The sequence below is a fragment of the Juglans regia genome, chromosome 2 (genome assembly GCF_001411555.2).
Source record: "Juglans regia cultivar Chandler chromosome 2, Walnut 2.0, whole genome shotgun sequence".
Classification (NCBI taxonomy): domain Eukaryota; kingdom Viridiplantae; phylum Streptophyta; class Magnoliopsida; order Fagales; family Juglandaceae; genus Juglans; species Juglans regia.
The window spans coordinates 8,586,255-8,613,916 of NC_049902.1; the positions used below are offsets into that span (position 1 = coordinate 8,586,255).

At 35.4% G+C, this 27,662-nt stretch overlaps 1 long non-coding RNA gene across 1 annotated transcript; it reads left to right on the top strand.

The window, feature by feature from the left end:
* The first annotated feature begins 6,253 nt into the window (after nt 1–6,253).
* Nucleotides 6,254–9,635, top strand: LOC108994215. The gene is made up of 6 exons (XR_001996660.2): nt 6,254–6,335; nt 6,415–6,639; nt 6,727–6,792; nt 7,488–7,604; nt 8,687–8,770; nt 9,497–9,635. It is a non-coding gene; the product is annotated as an uncharacterized LOC108994215 (long non-coding RNA).
* The last annotated feature ends 18,027 nt before the right edge of the window (nt 9,636–27,662 follow it).

A 27,662-nucleotide genomic window follows, 5' to 3' on the forward strand; every position in this document is an offset into this window, starting at 1 on the left:
GATCTGTTTTATCATCATCTCTGCTGAATAAGGCTCAAATGAAAAAGATGGTGTACCACTTTCTGCTAGCAAATGTCCACTGGTATTTCTCTTGTTTAGGACGGTGATTTCACTTTATCTAATTTAACAAGCTACTCAATTTCTTCCAAATGATTGTTTCAAAAGAAAGAAATTCAGTCATCAAACGTTGGTAGGGTTAGTGAAGCTTCAATTAAGTTCCAAATCGTCTGGCTTGAGTTCTAATATTCTTGGACAGAAGTTTACAAACTAAATTGATCTAATATGACATGATTTTACATTTGGCTATTTCACTCAAAACTTATTTACATATTAGATTATCTATATATTAGTCAAAATAATAATAAAATATTATAAATTTAATAATTTTTTTCAATTATTTTTGTTCTATTAATTTTTTTTTTTTTTAAAAATTAAGAGCTATATGGGAATATTAATGTTATACAATATGAGACTTGGAATATACAACTATTCATGATACAAAAATTAATTGAAAAATTAATACAATCATTCAAGTATACAACAATTAACGCTTTTAACGATATAATGAAAAAATTGGGTTTAACAATTACTGCTATTAATGCAATAGGAATAAAAAAAGATTTAATTAGAAGTCAAAATCGAGGGAAGAGAGAGAGAGCTTGTAAGGAAGAAAATATTTTTTATTTCCTTTGGTCATGCTACAATGGCTATCAAATATGACCTAAAGAACTAATTTATTTTAGGCCTTGTTTGTTTTCCAAAAACATCTCATCTCATCTCATCTCATTTCACCTTATCATTACAACTTTTTCAAATTCCCACACAAAATAAAATAAACAATTCAACTTTTTCAAATCTCAAAATAACAATAATATTAAAAAATATATTCTAATAATATTTTATTCAACTTTTTAACTTTAATCTCAACTCATCTCATCTCTGAAAACAAATGAGCCCTTAGCTAAAAGTCATCCATTTTTTCATTTGCATAATCCAATACAACACATTTTGGGATTTTTTTAGCTAAACTCTCCATTGGATTGGCATTTGCATAATCCAATGAGAGAAAAGTTGACACATTGCATCCTATTTTTTAACAAGAAAATAAGGACCGCCTCAAAAAATTAAAAAATTAATATTAAAAAATAAAAAATTGAAGTATAGAAATTTCATATCCTGATTTTTAAGCCAAGAACGTCCAATTTTTTTTTTTTTTTTTTGAAAATTTGAAAAATAAACCCAATACATTTTGTTTTCCTTTCATTCTGAGTCAAACCCACTTCAGCACCTGCAAAAACGTCCTTCATGTTCTCTTCACCGGTGTATGTCACCGTTGTCTTCTTAGTAAGCGGGGGATTGCTAGGATGTAGCCTAAAACTGCTCCCAGCGATCTATTAAGCTACGGGACGTTGAGATAAAAAATAATAAATAGTAATAAAAAATAATTAATAAATAGTACTAAATTATTTATAAACAGTAGCAAGACTTCTTCATTTACCAAACCTAACCTTCACGATGTGACAAAAATAAGGTTCACTCGAAAAAAAAAAAAAAAGGTTCCATTCTTGTGATCACGGTTTCAGATTCTCCATGGAGGAAATGGTAGCAAAAGACTGAACACAATTTCAACTAAAACAGACTCTGGAACTAATTATATGCAAATAGCAGAACACCATAAGACCAAGCTACACACCGTGCATCCCTAACCAGTTAGCTACACCTTAAAATCTCAATAAATATACATATGTGCTTCTTCTTGTCTTTACTCCTTCAAACCAGAAAAGAAAAAAAAAATAGAAAGCATATAGTTCCAAAGCCAACACAATGCTGTAAGAAAGCAACTCATACAACAAAAGGGAAAATTGAAGAAGAAAATCAACTCGCCACTACAAAGCACAAGCTTGGCATCTAGGAGCCATGGCAATGAAGAGCTAAAATATCAAGTGGTTGGAAATACCCATTATTTGATAGTTTCCTCTTCTCCTTCTTCTTCTTTGGAGGCGGCAGCCGCACCATTGCCATTGGTATCCTACACTCTAAGCATTTGGGCGTTAAACAACCAGCCTCACAACATACCTCCTAATTTCCTTCATGATCACCGGCCAAATAATCACTCTCCCTCTATGCCCAAAGAGCAAGAAAAGTCCACCTAGAGAAGGTGTGTGTGGGCAGCTTTCAAAGTAGTGGGAAGAATTGAGAGCTTGATATACACAACTTGCCAATATTTCGTAAAAAGCGCGCCTTGATGTTGAATGTGTGCAGAGGCTCGTTCTGGAAGTTGCTAGTACCTTAAACCAAATTTGTGGTCCTTGTGAAGATAGTTAAGCAAAAGTGTCATGGCTACGTGTCGTAAGCACGCTAAGCTTTGATCTACATGGAGATGCACGTACGGCAGTGCTTTGAAAATGCTAGGAAAATCTTTCAAATTTGTTGTTCATGTATTTTAATTAATTAATTAATTTAATGGTTAAGAAATTGATTATTAGTAAAATTGTATATATATATATATTTTTTATTTATTTTTCTTAATAATTAAAAATATTTAAAAATAATCAAAAGATAAAAAACAAAAAAAAATTATAACTAGCTGGTAAATGCTAGCATCATTCTTTAGTTTTTAGCTCTCGTTTGAATGCTGAGATAAGATGAGATGATTTTAGATAAAAGTTAAAAGTTGAATAAAATATTATTAGAATATTATTTTTTAATATTATTATTATTTTGAGATTTGAAAAAATTGAATTAAGATTTAAAAAAGTTGATTTGTTTATTATATTTTGTGTGAAAATTTAAAAAAATTATAATGATGCTATCAAATGAAATGAGTTAAAATGGTTTCTCGATCCAAATGGATTAGTCACTACTTTTGAATTACAAATTTGGTGCCAAGTCTAAATCGGGGAAAACGCAGGAAGTTTGTATACCATTGGGTTTGAAAAAATGGACGCCAATGATTGTATACATGTTCCAGACAGGAATATTTGGAATCGTTACTAATTTTGCTTTTTATTACAGTTTTTTTTTTTTCTTTTTAAGGCTGTAAATATATAGGACTATTCTTTGAGATTGATTCGGTCAAACTTGAATTTTACTTTATTTGTTTATTAAACGAATTGTTTATTAGTACAAAATTATCATGTATTATTAAATAATACAACTTATATAAGATTCGATTAGACTCGTACAAACTTGTATAAACTTAAATAACTTCATATTTATTATTTTTATAATAAAAGTTATTTAATTAATGATAGAGATAAGAGGAAATCAAGTTCCAAATCCTAAACATGCTACTTAAATCATTATAAATATAATCATTTTTTGAAGCACATTATAAATATAATGATTGACTTATGTATATAAAAACTTTATAAAGATGTTAGCAAAATTTTTTTTATAAAATTTATAAATAAAATTATAAAATAAAATAAAATAATCTATTTGCCTAAATGAAGCAGCACAAGTTCGAACTCACTAGAATATTAAAAAAAAAAACTATTTGTGAATATAAAATGCAATTCGATGAAGAGTCAAATCTCAACTCATATTCGAATAAAAATAAAACGAATAAGATTTGACCACCTACTATTCACTCTTTTATACATCTACCCCTTCAATCCTTAGTCCCTTCAGCTTCAATTTTCCCTTTTACTCTCGAGGCCCCCCAACTTCTAAGCTTCTAGACTTATGGGATAGCCTTACTGTCTCTTTATAGTTTATACTATAAGGTCATAATAATTAGTTACAAGCACATACCTTGCACGCTTAATCAGTTATTACGCGAACTTCACATATCCATGTCACGAAACCATTGTAGTGTCGGATGTCATTCATGTTATCAACATTACAGCAAGTGAAATTTCATGATTAATCGGCAAAATATAAAAAAATAAAATCTATAAATTCATATCAAGGCCTTGATATTAGTTTGATATGATTGATTTTTTTGTTATCTCAAAAAGTAAGAATTTACAATCAACTAGATTTACGATTCCTTTGAGTTCATCAATGAAAAATTACAATTGAGATAAAAATAGAAATTTATATTTTGTGAAAAACATCTAATAAAAAAGAAATAATTTAAATGATTTGAGGTTCTTGTCGTTAAAAGATTGTAAAATCAATTGTCTGCAAATATAATGTTTGTTTTTAAGAGATAAAAGACTTAAAATAATTCTCAAGACAAAAGCTGATACTCCAATTGGCCGATCGCCGACGTTTTCATCGTTATTTCACCTCAATCACCAATTAACTCTTCGGAGGCTGAATAATAAAGCTAGTTACCATGGTTTTAATTTGAATTTTAAACAAAATCCAAAAAATAGCCGTTGTATTCTTCCATGATGAAAGAACATGAGAAGATACAGACGTCCCCCCTTTCCCCTCCCACGTTCACGCATGCGATATACACACGCGCGCGTCTGTATATTTACTATTCCAGGATTCCTCACACAAACAGGTAGCCATTCGAGAGAGTGGTGGTTTATTGTGGCTCATGCTTCAATGGAGAGAAGGGTGGCTTTCGCTGCTATCAAGACGCATCCGATGATCCGAACTGTAAGCATTGTAGTAAATCTGTAGCTGGTCCGATTCGTCTTCTTCGCCGAAGGGATTTTCATTGATTCTGCTGAGAGATTCACAATTGGACCTGATCCCAAACGTGGCCCTGCTCTCTTTTCGATCGTTGCTCGAGTGAGAAGACAAAAGGTCCTAACTCCTTCATGTAAAATCTTTTGAATACCAAATCTTCTGTAATTTCGTTTATTTTTATCATTGATTTTTGAGTTCATTCTTTTATTTATTTATTATATACTTAGTCTTTTAGCTTTGGGCCCAGGAAAGACGGCAACTATAATGGCTGTGAAGCAACTGTAATGGATGTGAAGGAGACCTTAAGGCCGGCCTCTTGCCACTTTTTTCGCTACATTATTCTTGGTGGATGAGATTTATTGATGCTCAGGGTGATCATGTCCCGTATCCTCTAGTTGCTAGTAGCCTTTTACCTATGAATCGTTTGAATTTAAATCATTTTTTTACTTTTTTTTTTTTTTTAATTCAAGCAATCTATCAACTTTAAGGCTTGTCGTGGAGCATGCTGGTGCTCGAATCTGATAGGGTGGGGACTGCTGTTACTTCAGTTTAGAACCATGCCATTGAGGGCTATGGAATCGGGGTGTTACTCTACTTATGCTTGTTATCTAAATTCTGGATGAATTTAATCGCTCTCTTTTGCCTGTCGTTCTTATAACACCTTATAAGCTATCTTGGACTATGGTGCCCAGCCAGGTGAACTTGCTATTTCTTTCTAATTACCTTTTGGTTGTTTGCTCTTCCTTTTGTTTTTAGTGACTTAGGTAGAATTGTCTAGTAATGCCTTCATTTTTTCTGTCTATTCAATGTTCTGGTTTCCGTAAAATGACTTGTGATATGTTCTTCGTGTGCTGTTTCCATGGAGTGGTGAAGAGCTATGTTTAGAAAGGAACATTGATATAACCGAATGTATACATGGGTTGGAATAGGTTTTAACTACCACATTCCAAATTCCAAATTCCATATACATACCTATAGATTTCCCTGTTCCAGAGAAATTTTTGTTCTTTATGTATGTATGTAAAGTCAGTTATGGATTTGGTTTTCTGTCATGCAAGCTGGAAATAGGTATCTTGGTTGTAAAACTCATTATAAATTGCATAAAATCTGATGGACTGGGTCTCCCCACGTAGCCTAGGCCCTACACTAAAAGATCAATTGTAAAAAAAAAAATTGCCCAGACAACTTACAAAAAAATAAAAAATAAAAAAGGTCAGGGCAGGTGCGGCTATGTGTTGCGAATTACTGAAATCTTAGTGGAGATGATAAAAATTATGGAAAATATAAATGAATACTGGTTTCACATGGTTGTACTTTGAAAGCTATTGTTTAGAAATTTTGTATAAGTTGGAATTGGAGTAAGTAGCCTAAATTTTTGCTATGTTTTAGGCTTGTCAAGATGCGTATTCGAATTTATGGCTAGAGGAAGTAAGAGCTTGAGATTCATAAACATTTCTGGTATCAAGTGGGATTCCTGGAGGTAGACTGTATTAATTTACAGAATCTATAGGGAATGCTGGGGGCAGAATATTAGTTTACAGAAGTTATGGTTATCATTAATATGTATTCACATTTTCTACTTCTGCAACTTTCTTGCATCCTACCAACCAAAATTTTTTTTCTTGCATCCTTAATAACTATATGAATTTGCATTTTTTATGGTAGGGAAGCCTTCTTTTACAAAGAAACATGCAGATCTTTTGTTCGTTCCAGATTTTGCCGAAGACTTTCCAGTTGCAATGCAGGTATCAAAGTCGCTACTTTTTGGCACTTGTTTCAGTAAACTATTGCAAAATTGATAGTCATGAATTTTTTGATTCACAGATATCCCACAAATAAAGTTTGATCTACGTGATCACCAAGCTTGGGCTATTATTTGTTTATGACTTGGAGACCGTTACTGCAGTTTATAGAAATAGAATCTGTCCAGATCCAATATTTTTGATAGTAGCTTCACCAGTGGGAGGTTTTTTATGCAATCAATAAGCATGGACAGGTGTTATTGGCTACTGTAAATGATCAAACAATTGTACCATTTGTCGTGGCCAGGTATACTCACAAGCATGCATTTTTGTTGGTTTTATTATGGAAGAATAATTATTTTGTTTACAAATGGGGGTCTATTTACATTTACAGTTGAACAATTTGGAGCTTGCTGTCAATCTTGCCAAAAGAGGGAATCTTCCTGGAGCCGAGCAGCTTGTAAGCTGATTCTTTTTCCACCTTATAGTACCCATTCTGCTAGTTTGAAAATTTTCAGCAGATAAAAATTAAAATCAATCAGTAGTTATTTAACGCAGTTATGCAACCATGTTGCAGTTTGTGATTTGATAATGCTTGAAAGATTAGTTTTTTTAATGATCAAGGCACTCTCTTTATACATGTTTCTCCTAAAAAGTCTCCTTCACTGCAAAGTATTGAACAGTTTTAATTACTTTTGTAGATTTCCTAAGCATACCAGTGCTGCCTAGCCTTTATTAAGAGCAGAGATAGATGTGATTTATTAATGATGTTTACTGTTGACCCTCTTTTTGTTACGATTAACAAGTGTAGTATGATTACATCCCAAGAATAAAAAAGATGATGTTTTGGGCTGTGCTTCCTGAGGTTAGCGAACCCCTGTTGTTGGGTATATAGTGTATCCCTGTCTCATATTCACTGTGGATGTGGGAATATGGACGTGTATTATTGCCATTGCGTTTTAGAACCTGGGGTCTCACAATGATAGAATAAATGATGTTTGTGTTGCATATATTGAATGGTAACATGTTTTTTAATTACATGTTTTTATTCTTTAACTGCTTGTATGTGAATATATGCTTAGAGTTTAAATTATTTATTGCTCTGTGCCTTCTTATAATACTAAAAATCTGGGGATGCTCAGTTTTGGGACTCAGGTTGTCCAACGTTTCCAAGAACTATTTTCCCAAACAAAGTACAAAGAAGCTGCAGAACTTGCTGCCGAGTCCCCCCAAGGAATCCTCCGGACACCAGACACAGTTGCCAAATTCCAGGTTTTACATGTTGATTCTCCAATCAAAAACATCTTACCTTTCAAAAAAATTTTTTTTTTTCAATCAAACACATTTCGTTGGCTGCTAATATTTCATAGCTTCAATGTTCTTCATCCATGTCAAATTGTCTCCGTTTGATTTCTGGCCATTTAGGATCTCTGTAAGCACTGGTTGTATTGGCCTTATCTCTCCTCACTGTCTCTGTTGTCCAGTTTGACATTCATTGTGTATCAGGATCTTTCTTTTGCCGGAATTGAATGTTGCTACATAAGATTGTTCCTGTTAAAAAATAAAAAAAGGATTGCTCCTCTTTCTTGAGGGTGCTTAGTTATGCATTTTTTGGTAGTTACTGAATAAGACATACTATAGGAGCAAACATCTATTTTGCATGTTACTTGTTTGCAAATAGAGGGGATTTGATAAAATTTTGATACATTCAAAACAGGTGAAGATATCTTTTTCTTTTAATCATTGTTGCTATTGTGATTGATTGCATTATGTTATTATTATATTATTTATCATTTATTTTTGTTTACTTATTTCATGGTCTGATCATTTCATTGTTTCTTTATTCCTTTAGGTTGGGTATAGTCTAGATTAACTATTCCTTCTACAGACAATCCTTCGTTCAGATCCTCAAGTATTGGACTATATCTCTCTGTGTTTGTATGTTTTGCTGTTTTAGTACTTACTAGTCTACAACTTTTTTCAACTCATTTCATCTAATCTCATCTAATCATTACAACTTTCCCAAATTCTCACACAAAATCAAATAAACAATTCAACTTTTTCAAATCCCAAAATAAAAATAATATTAAAAAAATATATTTTAAGAATATTTTTATTCAATTTTAAACTTTCATCTCAACTCATCTCATATGTGAAAACAAACGAGTTGAAACTGTGAAAACATCTCTTTCTGCAGGTTTGCTGTCTCTAATGAATTTTGAGTTGGTATATTAATGTAATAATAAGGACGTGTGATTTTCCATTGTTATTGCTTTAATTTTTTTAATACTGACAGGCTTCATAGGGGTAAATTGATTTTGATTTTTGCTTTCAACTCTTTGTGATTTTAACAGAAGAACCTGATCCGTGAGGCAATGGCTTTTCTATTAGACGTTTTGAAGCCAAATCTTCCTGAACATAGTTTCCTTCAAACAAAGGTTTTGATTCACGCTTTCTTTGTTAATGCTATCTAACTTCTATTTGGATAGTTGCTGCTCTTTTCAGCCACTGTAACATTTTTTATTTTATATAGGTCCTGGAAATCAATCTGTTAACTTTTTTCAAATGTAGCTGACGCTATTGAACAATTGGGTGTGCTTGAGATATGTGAATATAAATTTGATTGAATAAAATTGTTGGTTGACAGGTTTGGGTCTGGTTTTGCAAAGTTCACATACATTGATTAGTGTACATCATATCAAACCAATTGCTCAAATAAACACCTAGTTTTAGTAATTGTGCATGACCTCATCTGATAGGATAATTCTATATGCTTGAAAATCAATGTAGGGTTCCTCGTAAGACACCTTGGAATTTTCCTCTTAAGTTGGAACAGGATGGGGGCTTATGGTCTTTTAACTCCAAATATTCTGCATGCACAAGTGTGTCAATTGCAAGTGTATTTGCCGTTTGCCTCCTCTGGTTGAAACCATATGAGACTCTAATTTTTGAAAGATGATTCCTACTTTTTTTTAAGAGCCTCGTTAAGCTCAGTGAGCTTTGTTTACATTAGGTAGTCATGCAAAAACGCAATACAGTTAAAAACTAATTCCATTTTCTAGAGATCAATTCATATGTGAAACTTGTTAGTGATAATTTGTCGAGTAACTAGTGATTACAAGTGTTCTAATCCTTTCATCATTTTTGTTAAACCCTTTTTTCAGAGTCTTTCAGCAGTGAGTACTTCTGGCTCATCTTTTGCACAACATTTTGATGCATAGATGAAGAGATGAAGAACGGTTGATTTAGGTACTTATATTGTTGTTTTCTATTCGAAATTATAATCCTCATTTAGCGGCAAAAGTAAATAGTTTGACGGTAGATTACAAGATTAATTCCGTTCTATTATTTTTTTATCTGATAACATATATTCTTCAATGATGAAGGGTAGCTAAGAACTTTATGCAAACAACTTTCAATAAATATATTATGACAAACTAACTGTGCTATTTTGCCTAAAGAATCAACAGGTATATTATGTTAGAAGCATTATGTCTCTTATTGGATTGTTTCAGGAACTTTCTATTTTATTTTACATTATATTGTCTTGATAATGTGGAACTTCGAACGTTTTCCTTCATTAACTTTAAGTTTGTTATATTTCTTTGTAAATTAATTATACTTTCCATTATTTGCAAAATTTGTAGTTATCTAGGATTAGGTTTTCCATGCTGGTTGATGTGCTTTTAGCATTTTAGCAACGAACTTTGTAAAGACTGATGACGGAAGATACTTGCTATGATTATATATTTTATAGAGCGAGGTAAACGTATTCATGTTTTTTTATTGATCTGTTTTGTGTTCTTTGAGGCATTATTTTTGCAATGCATATTATGAGAACTTTTTAACAGTCAATTACTGGTAAAAGTAATATCATAGCAGAAAATTTCCTATATTTTTTTTATTATAAGTTTTTTCCCTCCTCATCCTCATCCTCTCCTCCACTCTTTCTTTCCTCCTCTTCTCCACTTTTCTACACTTCCTCCTCTTCTCCACTCTTCTACACTTCCTCCTCTCCTCCACCTCTCTTCCTCCCTCCACTATTCTCCTCCTCTCTTCCTCATCTCCTCCACTCTTCCCCCCTCTTCTCCTATCTTCCTCATCTTCTCCACTCTTCATCATCTCTTTCTTTCCTCCTCCTCTTCTTCACTCCTCCTCTCCTCCTCCAGCTCTCTTCATCCCTCCACTCTTCCTCCCCTACTCCACTCTTCCTCCTCTCCTCCTCATTCCTTTCCACCTATTCTCCTCTCTTCCTCTCCTCCACTCTTCCTCCCCTCATCTCTTCCTCCTCTCGTCATTTCCTCCCCTGTCTCTCCCTCCCTCCACTCTTCCTCATCTCTCCCTCTCCTCCACTCTTCGTCCGCTCTTCCTTTCCTCCTCTCCTCCTCCACCCTCTTCATTCCTTCACTCTTCCTTTCTTCCTCCTCTCCTCTCCCTCTTCTCCTCCTCACTTCTTCTTCCTCATCCTCCTCCTCCTCCTCACATTTCTTCCTATTAGAGATACTATTTGTATGTTATATTTTTAAATATTATATTTTTTTGTTTGGATGCAATTAGACTTTTAGTATTTCTTTCTCAATCCTTATCGGTTTTAAATTTTAATTTCTAAACCTTGAGATTTGTTGAGGAGGCCTTAGGCATGTACAACTTTGAGACAAAGGAGGCATACGCTCTCTAGGATTAAAGATGACATTTTGTATTCATTATTATTTTTGTATAAAGTACTCTTTATAGGTCTTAGTCCTTTATTCAGGAATACCTTTCATTTTGATGCAAAGATGAAGGGATGAAGAAAGGTAGATTTAGGTACTGATATTGTTGTTTCCTATTCGAAATTATACTCCTTGTTTAGACGACATATGTAAATAGTATGATGACAGATTACAGGATTAATTCCGTACTATTACTTTTTTATCTGATGACATATATTTTTCGATGATGAAATGTAGTTACATACTTTACATTGACAGCTTTCAATGACTATATTATGACAAGCTAACTGCGGTATTTTGCCCAATGAATCAATAGGTATGTTATGTTAGAAGCATTATGTCTCTTATTGGATTGTTTTCATGACTTTTTTATTTTATTTCACATTATATTTTTCTTGATAATGTTGAACTTCATTAACTTTAGGTTTGTTATATTTCTTTGTAGATTCATTATACTTTTCCATTATTTGCAAAATTTGTAGTTTCCTAGGATTGTCTAATAATGCAGGTTTTCCATGCCGGTTGATGTGCCTTTAGCATTGTAGCAACGAACCTTGTAAAGATTGATGACAGAAGATACTTGCTATGTTTATGCATTTTATAGAACGAGGTAAACGTATTCACGTTTTTTTACGTTTTTTTACTGATCTATTTTTTTTTTCTTTGAGGCATTATTTTTGCAATGCATATTATGAGAACTTTTTAACAGTCAATTACTAGTAAAAGTAATATCATAGCAGAAAATTTCCTATATTTTTTTTATTACAAGTTTTTTCTCTCCTCCTCCTCCTCTCCTCCACTTTTTCTTTCCTCCTCTTCTCCACTCTTCCACACTTCCTCCTCTCTTCCACATCTCTTCCTCCCTCCACTCTTCTCCTCCTCTCTTCCTCATCTCCTCCACTCTTCCCCCCCTCTTCTCCTATCTTCCTCCTCTCTTCCTTTCCTCCTCTTCTTCACTCTTCCTCTCCTCTATCTCTCTTCATCACTCCACTCTTCCTCCCCTCCTCCACTCTTTCTCCACGCTTCCTCTCTTCCTCCCTCCTCTCCTCCTCACTTCCTCATATCTTCCTTTCCTCCTCTTCTATTCTCTTCCTCTACTCCACTCTCCCTCCTTCCACTCTTCCTCCCATCATCTCTTCCTCCTCTCATCATTTCCTCCTCTCTCTCTCTCTCCACACTTCCTCATCTCTCCCTCTCCTCCACTCTTCGTCCTCTCTTCCTTTCCTCCTCTCCTCCTCCACCCCTCTTCTTTCCTTCACTTTTCCTTTCTTTCTTCTCTCCTCTCCCTCTTCTCCTCTTCCTCCTCCCCCTCTCCTCCTCTCTTACTACTACACATTTCTTCCTATTAGAGATACTATTTGTATGTTATATTTTTTTGTTCGAATGCGATTAGACTTTTAGTATTTCTTTCTCAATCCTTATCAGATTTAAATTTTTATTTCTAAACCTTGAGATTTGTTGAGGAGGCCATGGGCATGTACAACTTTGATTGGATGAACTTAGTGGCTAGCCTTCAGCTTTGATACAAAGGAGGCATACGCTCCCTAGGACTAAAGATGACATTTTGTATTCATTATTATTTTTGTATAAAATACTCTTTATAGGTCTTAGTCCTTTATTCTGGAATACTTTTCATTTTGGTGCAAAGATGAAGGGATGAATAAAAGTTGATTTAGGTACTGATATTGTTGTTTCCTATTCGAAATTATACTCTTCGTTTAGATGACATATGTAAATAGTATGATGATAGATTACAGTATTAATTCCGTATTATTACTTTTTTATTTGATGACATATATTTTTCGATGATGAAGGACAGTTACATACTTTACATTGACAGCTTTCAATGACTATATCGTGACAAGCTAACTACGGTATTTTGCCCAAGGAATCAATAGGTATGTTATGTTAGAAGCATTATGTCTCTTATTGGATTGTTTTCAGGAACTTTTTATTTGATTTTACATTATATTGTCTTGATAATGTTGAACTTCATTAACTTTAGGTTTGTTATATTTCTTTGTAGAATCATTATACTTTTCCATTATTTACAAAATTAGTAGTTCTCTAGGATTGTTTAATAATGCAGGTTTTCCATGCCGGTTGATGTGCCTTTAGCATTGTAGCAACGAACCTAGTAATGATTGATGACGGAAGATACTTGCTATGTTTATGCATGTTATAGAACGAGGTAGACGTATTCATGGTTTTCTACTGATCTGTTTTTTGTTCTTTGAGGCATTATTTTTGCAATGCATATTATGAGAACTTTTTAATAGTCAATTAATAGTAAAAGTAATATCATAGCAGAAAATTTCCTATATTTTTTTTATTACAAGTTTTTTCTCTCCTCCTGCTCCTCCTCTCCTCCACTCTTTCTTTCCTCATCTTCTCCAATCTTCCACACTTCCTCCTCTCCTCCACATCTCTTCCTCCCTCTACTCTTCTCCTCCTCTCCTTCACTCTTCGCCCCCTCTTCTCCTATCTTCCTCATTTTCTCCACTCTTCATCCTCTCTTCCTTTCCTCCACTTCTTCACTCTTCCTCTCCTTCATCTCTCTCTTCATCCCTCCACTCTTCCTCCCGAGGCTTCACTCATTCTCCACGCCTCCTCTCCTCTTCTCTTCCACATCTATTCATTTCCTCCTCTTCTCTTCTCTTTCCCTCCTCCACTCTCCCTCCTTCCACTCTTCCCCCCATCATCTCTTCCTCCTCTCTCCCCCTCCTCAACTCTTCCTCATCTCTCCCCCTCCTCAACTCTTCCTCCACTCTTCGTCCTCTCTTCCTTTTCCTCCTCTCCTCTTCCACCTCTATTCCTTCCTTCACTCTTCATCTCTTCCTTCTCTCCTCTTCCTCATCCTCCTCCTCCTCTCTTACTACTACACATTTCTTCCTCCTAAAGATACTATTTGTATGTTATATTTTTAAATATTATATTATTTTTGCTTGGATGTGATTAGACTTTTAGTATTTATTTCTCAATCCTTATCGGTTTTAAAATTTAATGTCCAAACCTTGAGATTTGTTGAGGAGACCTTAGGCATGTACAACTTTGATTGGATAGTAGTGGCTAGCCTTCAGTTTTGATACAAAGGAGGCATACGCTCTATAGGTCTATAGATGAGATTTTATATTCATTTTTTTTTTTGTATAAAATACTCTTTATAGTTCATAGTCCTTTATTCAGGAGTACTTTTCATTTTGATGCAAAGATGAAGGGTTGAAGAAAGGTTGATTTAGGTACTGTAATTGTTGTTTTCTATTCGAAATTGTACTCGTCGTTTAGACGACATAGATAAAAAGTTTGATGACTCAGATTACAGGATTAATTCCGCACCATTACTTCTTTATCCGTTGACACATATTTTTCGATGATTAAGGGTAGTTACATACTTTACATTGACAGCTTTCAATGACTATATATAATGACAAGCTAACCGCGGTATTTTGCCCAAGTAATCAATATATATGTTATGTTAGAAGCATTTTGTCTCTTATTGGATTGTTTTCAGGAACTTTTTATTTTATTTTACATTATATTGTCTTGATAATATAGAACTTCATTAACTCTAGGTTTGTTATATTTCTTTGTAGATTCATTATACTTTTTCATTATTTGCAAAATTTGTAGTTCTTTAGGATTGTCTAATAATATAGGTTTTCCACGCCGGTTGATGCGCCTATAGCATTGTAGCAAAGAACCTTGTAAAATTGATGACGGCAGATACTTGCTATATTTATGCATGTTATAGAACGAGGTAAACGTATTCATGTTTTTATACTGATCTATTTTTTGTTCATTGATGCATTATTTTTGCAGTGCATATTATGAGAACTTTTTAACAGTCAATTACTGGTAAAAGTAATATCATAGCAGAAAATTTCCTATATTATTTTTATTACAAGTTTTTTCTCTCCTCCTCCTCCTCCTCTCCTCCACTCTTTCTTTCCTCATCTTCTCCAATCTTCCACACTTCCTCCTCTCCTCCACATCTCTTCCTCCCTCTACTCTTCTCCTCCTCTCCTCCACTATTCGCCCCCTCCTCTCCTATCTTCCTCATTTTCTCCACTCTTCATCCTCTATTCCTTTCCTCCACTTCGTCACTCTTCCTCTCCTTCATCTCTCTTCATCCCTCCACTCTTCCTCCCCTCCTCCTTCACTCATTCTCCACGCCTCCTCTCTTCCTCATCTCCTCTTCTCTTCCTTATTCATCTCTTCCTCCTCTCTCCACTCTTCCTCATCTCTCTCCCTCCTCAACTCTTCCTCCACTCTTCGTCCTCTCTTCCTTTTCCTCCTCTCCTCCTCCACCTCTCTTCCTTCCTTCACTCTTCATCTCTTCCTTCTCTCCTCTTCCTCTTCCTCCTCCTCCTCTCTTACTACTACACATTTCTTCCTCCTAAAGATACTATTTGTATGTTATATTTTTAAATATTATATTATTTTTACTTGGATGTGATTAGACTTTTAGTATTTATTTCTCAATCCTTATCGGTTTTAAAATTTAATTTCCAAACCTTGAGATTTGTTGAGGAGACCTTAGGCATGTACAACTTTGATTGGATAGTAGTAGCGCCTTCAGCTTTGATACAAAGGAGGCATACGCTCTATAGGTCTATAGACGAGATTTTATATTCATTTTTTTTTTGTATAAAATATTCTTTATAGGTCATAGTCCTTTATTCATGAGTACCTTTCATTTTGATGCAAAGATGAAGGGTTGAAGAATGGTTGATTTAGGTACTGAAATTGTTGTTTTCTATTGGAAATTGTACTCATCGTTTAGACGACATAGGTAAAAAGTTTGATGACTCAGATTACAGGATTAATTCCGCACTATTACTTCTTTATCTGATGACACATATTTTTCGATGATTAAGTGTAGTTACATACTTTATATTGACAACTTTTAATGACTATATAATGACAAGCTAACTGCGGTATTTTGCCCAAGTAAGCAATAAATATGTATGTTATGTTAGAAGCATTATGTCTCTTATTGGATTGTTTTAGGAACTTTTTATTTTATTTTACATTATATTGCCTTGATAATGTAGAACTTCATTAACTCTAGGTTTGTTATATTTCTTTGTAGATTCATTATACTTTTCCATTATTTGCAAAATTTGTAGTTCTCTATGATCATCTAATAATATAGGTTTTCCACGCCGGTTGATGCGCCTATAGCATTGTAGCAAAGAACCTTGTAAAGATTGATAACGGAAGATATTTGCTATATTTATGCTTGTTATAGAACGAGGTAAACGTATTTATGTTTTTATACTAATCTATTTTTTGTTCTTTGAGGCATTATTTTTGCAATGCATATTATGAGAACTTTTTAACAGTCAATTACTTGTAAAAGTAAAATCATAGCAGAAACTTTCCTATATTTTTTTGATCACAAGTTTTTTCTCTAATTCTCTTCCTCTCCTCTACTCTTTTTTTCCTCCTCCTCTTCTCCTCCTCTCTTCCTCCTCTCCTCCACTCTTCACCCCCTCTTCTCCACTCTTTCTCCTCTCCTCCACTCTTCATCCTCTGTTCCTTTCCTCCTCTTCTTCACTCTTCCTCTCCTCCATCTCTCTTCATCCCTCCACTCTTCCTCCCTCCTCCACTCTTTCTTCACGCCTCCTCTCTTCTTCCCCTCCTCCTCTCTTCTTCATCTCTTCCTTTCCCTCTCTTCTCATCTCTTCCTCCCCTCATCTCTTCCTCCTCTCTACTCTTCCTCATCTCTCCCTCTCTCCTCCACTCTTCGTCCTCTCCTCCTCCACCCCTCTTCCTTGCTTCACTCTTCCTCTCTTCCTTCTCTCCACTCCCTCTCCTCCTCCTCACTTCCTCTTTCTCAACCTCCTCCTTCTCTCATGCTGTCTTACTACTACACATTTCTTCCTCCTAAAGATACTATTTGTATGTTATATTTTTAAATATTATATTATTTTTATTTGGTTGTGATTAGACTTTTAGTATTTCTTTCTCAATCCTTATCGGTTTTAAATTTTAATTTCCAAACCTTGAGATTTGTTGAAGAACCTTAGACATGTACAACTTTGAATGGATAGACTTATTGGCAAGCCCTTCTGCTATGATACAAGGAGGCAGACGCTCTCTAGGTCTATAGATGACATTTTGTACTCATTATTATTTTTTTATATAAAATACTCTTTATAGGTCATAGTCATTTATTCAGAAATACGTTTCATTTTGATTCAAAGATGAAGGGATGAAGAAAAATTGATTTAGGTACTGAAATTGTTGTTTTCTATTCGAAATTATACTCCTCGTTTAGACAATATATGTAAATAGTTTGATGACAGATTACAGGATTAATTCCGTACTATTACTTTTTTATCTGATGACATATTTTTCGTTAATTAAGGATAGTTACATACTTTACATTGACAACTTTCAATGACTATATTATAACAAGCTAACTGCGGTATTCGAGCCAAGGAATCAATATGTATGTTATGTTAGAAGCATTATATCACTTATTGGATTGTTTTCAGGAACTTTTTATTTTATTTTACATTATATTGTCTTGATAATGTAGAACTTCATTAACTTTAGGTTTGTTAGATTTCTTTATAGATTCATTGTACTTTTCCATTATTTGCAAAATTTGTAGTTCTCTAGACTTGTCTAATAATGTAGGTTTTCCATGCCGGTTGATGTGCCTATAGCATTGTAGCAACAAACTTTGTAAAGATTGATGACGGAAGATACTTGCTATGTTTATGCATGTTATAGAACGAACTAAACGTATTCATGTTTTTTTACTGATCTATTTTTTGTTCATTGAGGCATTACTTTTGCAATGCATATTATGAGAACTTTTTAAGTGTCAATTACTGGTAAAAGTAATATCATAGCAGAAAATTTCCTATATTTTTTTTATTACAAGTTTTTTTCTCTCCTCCTCTCCTCCACTCTTTCTTTCCTCATCTTCTCCACTCTTGCACACTTCCTCCTCTCCTCCACATCCTCTTCCTCCCTCCACTCTTCTCCAGGACTTTTCCTCCTCTTCTCCACTCTTCACCCCCTCTCTTCCTATCTTCTTCCTCTTCTTCACTTTTCATCCTCTCTTCCTCTCCTCTATCTCTCTTCATCCCTCCACTCTTCGTCACTCGTTCTCCACGCCTCCTCTCTTCCTCATCTCCTCCTCTCTTCCTTTTCCCCCTCTTCTCTTCTCTTCCTCTCCACCACTCTTCCTCCCCTCATCTCTTCCTCCTCTCATCATTTCCTTCTCTCTCCCTCTCCTCCACTCTTCGTCCTCTCCTCCTCCACCCACCCCCTCTTCCTTCCTTCACTCTTCCTCTCTTCCTTCTCTCCTCTCCCTCTTCTCCTCCTCCTTCTCTCCTGCTCTCTTACTACTACACATTCTTCCTCCTAAAGATACTATTTGTATGTTATATTTTTAAATATTATATTTTTTTTTTGAATGTGATTAGACTTTTTAGGATTTCTTTTTCAATCCTTATCGGTTTTAAATTTTAATTTCCAAACCTTGAGATTTGTTGAGGAGACCTTAGGTATGTACAACTTTGATTGGATATACTCAGTAGCAAGCCCTTCTGCTTTGATACAATGGAGGCAGACGCTCTCTAGGTCTATAGATGACATTTTGTACTCATTATTATTATTATTATTATTATTATTATTTTGTTTAAAATACTCTTTATAGGTCATAGTCTTTTATTCAGAAATGCCTTTTATTTTGATACAAAGATGAAGGGATGAAGAAATGTTGATTTAGGTACTGAAATTGTTGTTTTCTATTCGAAATTATACTCCTCGTTTAGACGACAGATTACAGGATTAATTCCGTACTATTACTTTTTTATCTGATGACATATATTTTTCGATGATGAAATGTAGTTACATACTTTACATTGACAGCTTTCGATGACTATATTATGACAAGCTAACTGCGGTAATCTAGCCAAGGAATCAATAGGTATGTTATGTTAGAAGCATTATGTCTCTTATTGGATTGTTTTCAAGAACTTTTTATTTTATTTTACGTTATATTGTCTTGATAATGTAGAACTTCATTAACTTTAGGTTTGTTAGATTTCTTTGTAGATTCATTATACTTTTCCATTTTTTGCAAAATATGTAGTTCTTTAGGATTGTCTAATAATGCAGGTTTTTCGTGCCGGTTGATATGCCTTTAGCATTGTAGCAACAAAACTTGTAAAGATTGATGACAGAAGATATTTGCTATGTTTATGCATGTTATAGACGTGGTGAACGTATTCATGCTTTTTTACTGATCTATTTTTTGTTCTTTGAGGCATTATTTTTGCAATGCATATTATGAGAACTTTTTAAGAGTCAATTACTGGTAAAAGTAATATCATAGCAGAAAATTTCCTATATTTTTGTTATTACAAGTTTTTTCTCTCATCCTCCTCCTCTCCTCCACTCGTTCTTTCCTCCGATTCTCCATTCTTCCACACTTCCTCCTCTCCTCCACATCCTCTTTCTCCCTCCACTCTTCTCCTCCTCTCTTCCTACTCTCCTCCACTCTTCACCCCCTCTTCTCCTATCTTCCTCCTCTTCTCCACTCTTCATCATCTCTTCCTTTCCTCCTCTTCTTCACTCTTCCTCTCCTCCATCTCTTTTCATCCCTCCAATCTTCCTCCCCTCCTCCACTATTTCTCCATGTCTCCTATCTTCTTCCTCTCCTCCTCTCTTCCTCATCTCTTCCTTTCCCCCATCTTCTCTTCTCTTCCTGTCCTCCACTCTTCCTCCCCTCATCTCTTCCTCTTCTCATCATTTCCCCCTCTCTCCACTCTTCCTCATCTCTCCCTCTCCTCCACTTTTCGTCCTCTCCTCCTCCACCCCTCTTCCTTCCTTCACTCTTCCTCTCTTCCATCTCTCCTCTCCCTCTTCTCCTCCTCACTTCCTCTTCCTCATCCTCCTCCTTCTCTCCTGCTCTCTTACTACTACACATTTCTTCCTCCTAAAGATACTATTTGTATGTTATATTTTTAAATATTATATTATTTTTGTTTGGATGTGATTAGACTTTTAGTATTTCTTTCTCAATCCTTATCGGTTTTAAATTTTAATTTCCAAGCCTTGAGATTTGTTGAGGAGGCCTTAGGCATGTACAACTTTGATTAGATAGACTTAGTGGCTAGCCTTCAGCTTTGATACAAAGGAGGCATACGCTCTCTAGGACTAAAGATCACATTTTGTATTGATTATTATTTTTGTATAAAGTACTCTTTATAGGTCTTAGTCCTTTATTCAGGAATACCTTTCATTTTGATGCAAAGATGAAGGGATGAAGAAAGGTAGATTTAGGTACTAATATTGTTGTTTCCTATTCGAAATTATACTCCGCGTTTAGACGACATATGTAAATAGTATGACGACAATCTACATGATTAATTCCGTACTATTAATTTTTTATCTGATGACATATATTTTTCGATGATGAAGGGTAGTAGTTACATACTTTACATTGACAGCTTTCGATGACTATATTATGACAAGCTAACTGCGGTATTCTAGCCAAGGAATCAATAGGTATGTTATGTTAGAAGCATTATGTCTCTTATTGGATTGTTTTCAGGAACTTTTTATTTTATTTTACATTATAATGTCTTGATAATGTAGAACTTCATTAACTAGAGGTTTGTTACATTTCTATGTAGATTCATTGTACTTTTCCATTATTTGCAAAATTTGTAGTTCTTTAGGATTGTCTAATAATGCAGGTTTTCCATGCTGGTTGATGTGCCTTTAGCATTGTTGCAACGAACCTTGTAAAGATTGATGACGGAAGATACTTGCTATGTTTATATGTATTTTATAGATCGAGGTAAACGTATTCATATTTTTTTATTGATTTGTTTTGTGTTCTTTGAGGAATTAGTTTTGCAATGCATATTATGAGAAACTTTTTTTTAACTGTCAATTACTAGTAAAACTAATATCATAGTAGAAAATTTCCTATATTTTTTTATTGCAAGTTTTTTCCCTCCTCCTCCTCTCCTTGACTCTTCCTTTCCTCCTCTTCTCCACCCTTCCACTCCTCCACTCTTCCTCCTCTTATCCACCTCTCTTCCTCCTTCCACTCTTCCTCCTCTTCTCCTTTCTTCCTTCTCTTGCACTCTTCATCCTCTCTTCATTTCATCGTCTTCTCCAGTTTTCCTCTGCTCCATCTGTCTTCCTCCCTCCACTCTTCCTCCCCTCCTTCACTCTTTCTCCACTCTTCCTCATCTTTTCATTTCCTCATCTTCTCCTCTCTTCATTCTCTCTTCCACTCTTCCTCCTCTCCTCCACCTCTCTTCCTCCTTCCACTCTTCCTCTCCTCATCTCTCTACCTCCTGTCGTCCTTTCCTGCTCTCTCCCTCTCTCAATTCTTTCTCATCTCTCCCTCTCCTCCACTCTTTGTCCTCTCTTTCTTTCCTCCTCTTTCTCATCTCCTCCACCTCTATTCATTCCTTCACTTTTCATCTCCTCCTCTCTTCCTCTCCTCTTCGCTTTCTTCGTCTTTGAGATACTATTTGTATGTTATATTTTTAAATATTATATTATTTTTTGTTGGATTTGATTAGACTTTTAGTAAATTCTTTATTAATATCCTTACAGGTTTTAAATTTTAATTTCCAAACATTGAGATTTGTTGAGGTGGCCTTAGATGTATGTACAACTTTGATTGGATAGACTTAGGCATCGTTTGTTTTCACAACTCTTCTCAACTCATCTCATCTCATTTAATCATTATAACTTTTTCAATTTTCCATACAATATAAAATAAACACTTCATCTTTTTCAAATCCTAGAATATTTTATTCAATTTTAATCACAATTTATCTCATCTTATGTCATCTCCTTTGTGAAAACAAACGAGACCTAATGGCTAAACCTTCAGCTTTGATACAAATGAAGTACACGCTCTCTTGGTCTATAGATGACCTTTTGTACTCATTAATGTTTTTGTGTAAAATACTCTTTATAGATCTTAGTCCTTTATTCATGAGTACCTTTCATTTTGATACAAAGATGAAGGGATGAAGAAATGTTGATTTAGGTATTGAAATTGTAGTTTCCCATAGACGGCAAAGGTAAATAGTTTGATCGTAGATTATATGATTAATTCTGTACAAATACTTTTTTTATTTGACATATTTTTCGATGACGAAGGGTAGTTACACACTTTACATTGACAACTTTTAGTGACTATATTATGACAAGCTAACTATGGTATTCTGCCCAAGGAATCAATTTATTTTACATTATATTGTCTTGATAATGTGGAATTTCAAACATTGTCCTTCATTAACTCTAGGTTTGTTATATTACTTTGTAGATTAATCATATTTTTTCATTATTTGTAAAATTTGTAGTTCTCTAAGATTGTTTAATAATCTAGGTTTTCCATTCCAGTTGATGTGCTTTTAGTATTGTAGCAACGAATTTTGTGAAGATTGATGACAGAAGATACTTGCTATGTTTATGTATTTTATAGAACGAGGTAAACGAATTCATGTTTTTTTATTGATCTATTTTGTGTTCTTTGAGGAATTAGTTTTGCAATGCATTTTATGAGAAACTTTTTTTTTTTACAGTCAATTACTTCTAAAAGTAATATCATAGTAGAAAATTTCCTATATTTTTTTTATTACAAGTTTTTTCCCCCTCCTCTCCTCCTCTCCTCCTCTTCCTTTCTTCCTCTTCTCTACTCTTCCACTCCTCCACTCTTCCTCCTCTCCTCCACCTTTATTCCTCCCTCTACTCTTCTCCTCTACTCTTCTCCTCCACTCTGCCTCCTCTTCTCCTATCTCCTTTCTCTCATCAACTCTTCCTTTCCTCATCTTCTCCTCTCTTCCTTTCCCACCCTCTTCTCCACTCTTCCTCATTCCACTCTTCCTTCCCCCTCTCTCTTCCTCCTTCCACTCTTCCTCCCCTCCTCCTCTATTGTTCCTCTCCTCTCCTCTCCTCTCTTCTAGTCCTCTCTCCTCTTCCTTTTCTCCTCCTCGCTTCCTCTTCCTCATCATCTCCTCGTTTCTTAACACATTTCTTCCTCCTAGATATTCTATTTGTATGTATTTTTAAATATTATATTATTTTTGGTTTGGGATGTGATTAGACTTTTAGTATTTTCTTTCTCAATCCTTACTGGTTTTAAATTTTAATTTCTAAAACTTGAGATTTGTTGAGGAGGCCTTAGGCATGTACAACTTTGATTGGATAAACTTAGTGGCTAGCCTTCAGCTTTGATACAAAGGAGGCAGACACTCTCTAGGTCTATAGATGAAGCACTCATTATTTGTTTTGTATAAAACATTCTTTATAGGTCTCTTTTATTCAGAAATAGCTTTCATTTTGATGCAAATATGAAGGGATGAAGAAATGTTGATTTAGATACTGATATTGTCGTTTCCTACTCGAAATTATACTCATTTAGACGGCAAAGGTAAATAGTTTGTTGGCAGATTACATTATTAATTCTGTACTATTAGTTTTTTATCTGATGATATATTCTTCGATGATGAAGGTAGTTACACACTTTACATTGACAACTTTCAATGACTATATTATGACAAGCTAATTGCGGTATTATGAAGGAATCAATATATATGTTATGTTAGAAGCTTTATATCTCCTAATGTTTTCATGAACTTTTCATTTTATTGTACATTATATTGTCTTGATAATGTGGAAGTCTCAACGTTATCCTTCATTAACTCTAGGTTTTATATTTTCCTTGTAGAATGATCATACTCTTTCATTAATTGCGGATTGTCTAGTAGTGCAGGATTTCCATACTGGTTGATGCAGTTTTAGTAATGTAGTAATGAACTTTGTAAAGATTGATGACGGAAGATACTTGCTATGTTTATGTATTTTATAGAGCCAGGTAAACATATTTAGATTTTTTTTTTTTTTTTATCTATTTTATGTTTTTTCAAAAATTATTTTTTCGATATTATGAGGAATTTATTTTACTAGTCAATTCTTGCTAAAATTAATATCATAGTAGAAGATTTCCTATATTTTTTTTCTACTAGTTTTCCCCCTCCTATCGTCCTCCTCCCTTCCTCATCCTCTCTTCCTCCCTCCACTGTTCCTCATCCTCTCTTCCTCTCTCCAGTTTTCCTCTCCTCTCTTACTACTCCTTTCATCTACTCTTCCTTCTCTCCTCCTCTCATCTTCCTCCTCATTCTCTCATTCTCTCATCGTTTCTTACTACTTCACATTTCTTCTTCCTAGATATACTATTTGTATGTTATACTTTTTATATTATATTATTTTGGTTGAATGTTTTTAGACTTGTAGTATTTCTTTCTCAATTCTTACGTTTTAAATTTTAATTTCCATGACATTTGTTGAGGAGGGAGGCTTTAGGCATGTACAACTTTGATTGGATAAACTTAGGGCTCGTATGGATAGTGAGATAAAATGATTTTAAATGAATTGAATAAAATATTATTAGAATATTATTTTTTAATATAATTATTATTTTGAGATTTGAAATAGTTCAAATTTTTATTATATTTTGTGTGGGAATTTAAAAGTTGTAATGATGAGATAAGATCGTTTCTCTATCCATACAAGCTCTTACTAGCCTTCAGCTCTGATCCAAAGGAGGCAGACCCTCTCTAGGTCTATAGATGGCATTTTGTATTATCATTTTGTTTGCATAAAATACTATTTATAGGTTTTATCCCTTCATTCAGAAATACCTTTCATTTTGATGCAAAGATGAAGAGATGAAAAAAAGTTGATTTAGGTATATATTGTCATTTTCTATTCAAAATTATAATCCTCATTTAAATGGTAAAGGTAAAGAGTTTGATGGTTGATTACATATTATGAGGATTTACTATTTTTTTTATTAATAGTTTTTTCCCTCCTCTCCTCCTCCCCTACTTATCCTCTTCTCCTCTTTACTAATAGTTCTTTGAGACATTATTTTTGCATTACATATATTATGAGGGCTTAGCCTAAGGCATCCTGACAGAATTTAGTCCCATTCACTTCGTGACCCAAGAAATGCGTCGATACAAGAAGAGAAATGTTTAGCTGACGTAGTTGGCACTAGCGGGGTCACCTGGCTTGGCATTAGCTCTTTCCCACACTTTAGAGCCGCCGGGTCTGGAGAGAGTACTTACACTCACAGTGCCCTCGAATTGCTTTGGAAATTCTGAAGCGGGGATTCCAGGCATCACCATGTCTCCGTGGCTTGTCAGTTTACGAGGTCGATGAGAAGATTGGAAAAGCCAAGCACCGTGTTCCCACGAATTTGCCTCACTCTTTGCCTCAGTCTACAACACCAGTGAAGGAGACTTGGGAGCCAAGTATCGTGTCCCCCTGGACTTGACTTATCCCTTGCATCAGGCTCGCCAAGCCAACACAAGAAAATGCAAAAAAAAAAAAAAAAAAAGGATACTGAGGAAAAAACAAAGCGAATAGCAAAAGAAAAAAGAAAGAAGATAATTTTATTAATAAGTCAAAATGTATTATAAAGCACGAGCAAAGAGCCGCAAGGGCGTCCAAAGATACTCGGTCAGAGTTCTTTACAAGAAAAGGAAATAATGTGTCCTAGCTTTACAAACATAACCGCATGAACAAAAACTAAGGTATGAGTGCAATAGGATTTTGCTCGAGAGCATTGGGGTCTAGCGCAGGCGCATTAGGTCCTGGGTCAAGAGCTTCAGAATTGGAAGATAAGGAGTAAGGAGGAGTCATGTCCCTGCCCAAGGTGCAGCCATGCTCGAGCGCGTCAGGGTCTGGAGGGAGGTCACCAGGATTAAGGGTTTTAAGTGTGCCTTTAGGGCTCCTGAGTCTGCCTGAGGGTTCTCCAAGATGTGGTCCCACATCCTTTTGAGGCCTTCAATGTATCTGTACGACCAAGCCTGGTCGCAAACTAACACAGCTAACCTCAACTGCCCTACTAAGCGGGGAACAACCTCCTGAACTTGAGACAGGTCGCTCCGCAGATCTTTAATGACCATCGCCTGGGCATCTAGCCTCTTCTCAACTCCCTTTAAATCGTCAAATGTTTGGCCGGCTTCCTCTTCTCTTGGTTGGCAGTGGCTTGGGTGACTACCAATGAGTCTTCCCGTCCTTTCAAAGATGCAGAAAGGGACTGACAATCTTAATTCAACTGCTCGAGCTGCTGGGCCTCAGAGTCTCGACTACCCCTCAAGTCGGCATTCTCTCACTGCAACTTTCCTCAGAAGCCGCCACATTCGTAGTCAGTTTATCAACTGCTCGTTCGTTATGAAAAGCTAGGCTGTTAATGCCTTTTACCGACAATGGAGTTGCTTAACCTGCCCTCGGCTATTTTTGTGAGAAAGTTGGGCTTTCACTAGCTCCACTTCCAACCACTCCTTCTCCTCCCTCTCCCCTCTAGCACATCGCAGGAATTAGCACACCAGCGAGGATAGTTAGTGTAAGAATCCTAAGTAATAAAACAATAGAAAAGAACAAACCAATGCAAGAGACCTCGGAGAAGAAGCCCATCAAGGATTCGATCACCTGTTTGAAAGACTCTGCTCGAGCTTCTCCCCCCTCTGATCGAGTAGAGAGAGGAATGACCTCCACAGGACTCTCTTCGAGGAATGGCCGTTAGTTGCCCCCACATCTTCGACCGCGCCCATGACCCCTTAACAGGGCTGATGGAGAGCAGGAGAGAAGGTGGCCCTCGGTGGCAGAAGGAAGTTCTCCGTCGGGACTTTGAGGCCCCTCTCTCTCACTGGAGCTCTATAAACTATCTCCCTTGCTCCTCGCCTCCATGACCACCTCAACTTCGGTAGCTGGCGAACCGGTGACAGGCACGAGAGAGAGAGCAGCGGCCATCTTCGGGAATCTTCTCCGTGGTCAAGGCCATTGAGATCTCAATGGTGGCGGTGGTAGGAGTAGGGCCTTCTAGTGGCGACTGGGTGCAGAAGGGCTTAGAGGAAGACAACCCCTCCATACTTGGATTGGAACCCACCAAGTCCAAGTCCTGAATCCATTAATGACTCCCCACTCGAGGAATCCGTTCCTGAAGATCAAGCTAACACAAAAGAGAATAACAGCCAGTCGACAGCTACCAGTAAGGAAATATTGTCGTTGATAATTAATCATATAATTAATACTTTTGACTCAATAACTATATAATTATAATTATACTATCTATTCATGTAGTTGATGCATCTGCACGTCGTGGTCGTTGCTATATACGTGGAATCTCTCTTGAAAAAAATAGAGGGCACGGAAAACTGAAGATCACAATTCCTGATAATTCCACTGGAAGAGTGGATGATAGTGCAGCAGCGCTTTCCTCCTATGCACAGTAGTTCGAGCTTATGTTCCATTTTATGTGCGCTCATGGCGAGATGTTCCGAATGAGATTAAGGAACACATTCGAAGTCGTGTGCTAGTGAGTTTACTTTTCAGTACATTTTTTTCACCTAGATTAGTATATTATATTTTTGACCTGATTCCCTTGTTAGGATGAATTCTACCTCGACTTTGGCCGTAGCGAGGATTTGAGAACCGTGAATGAGTTGATGGCTACACTATTCCGACGTCACAAAGGACGATGTCATGACCACTTCAAGAAGTTTGAGACGTTAGAAGAGGTTGCGCGGTCTCCTTTTTAGCAGATGAAGTT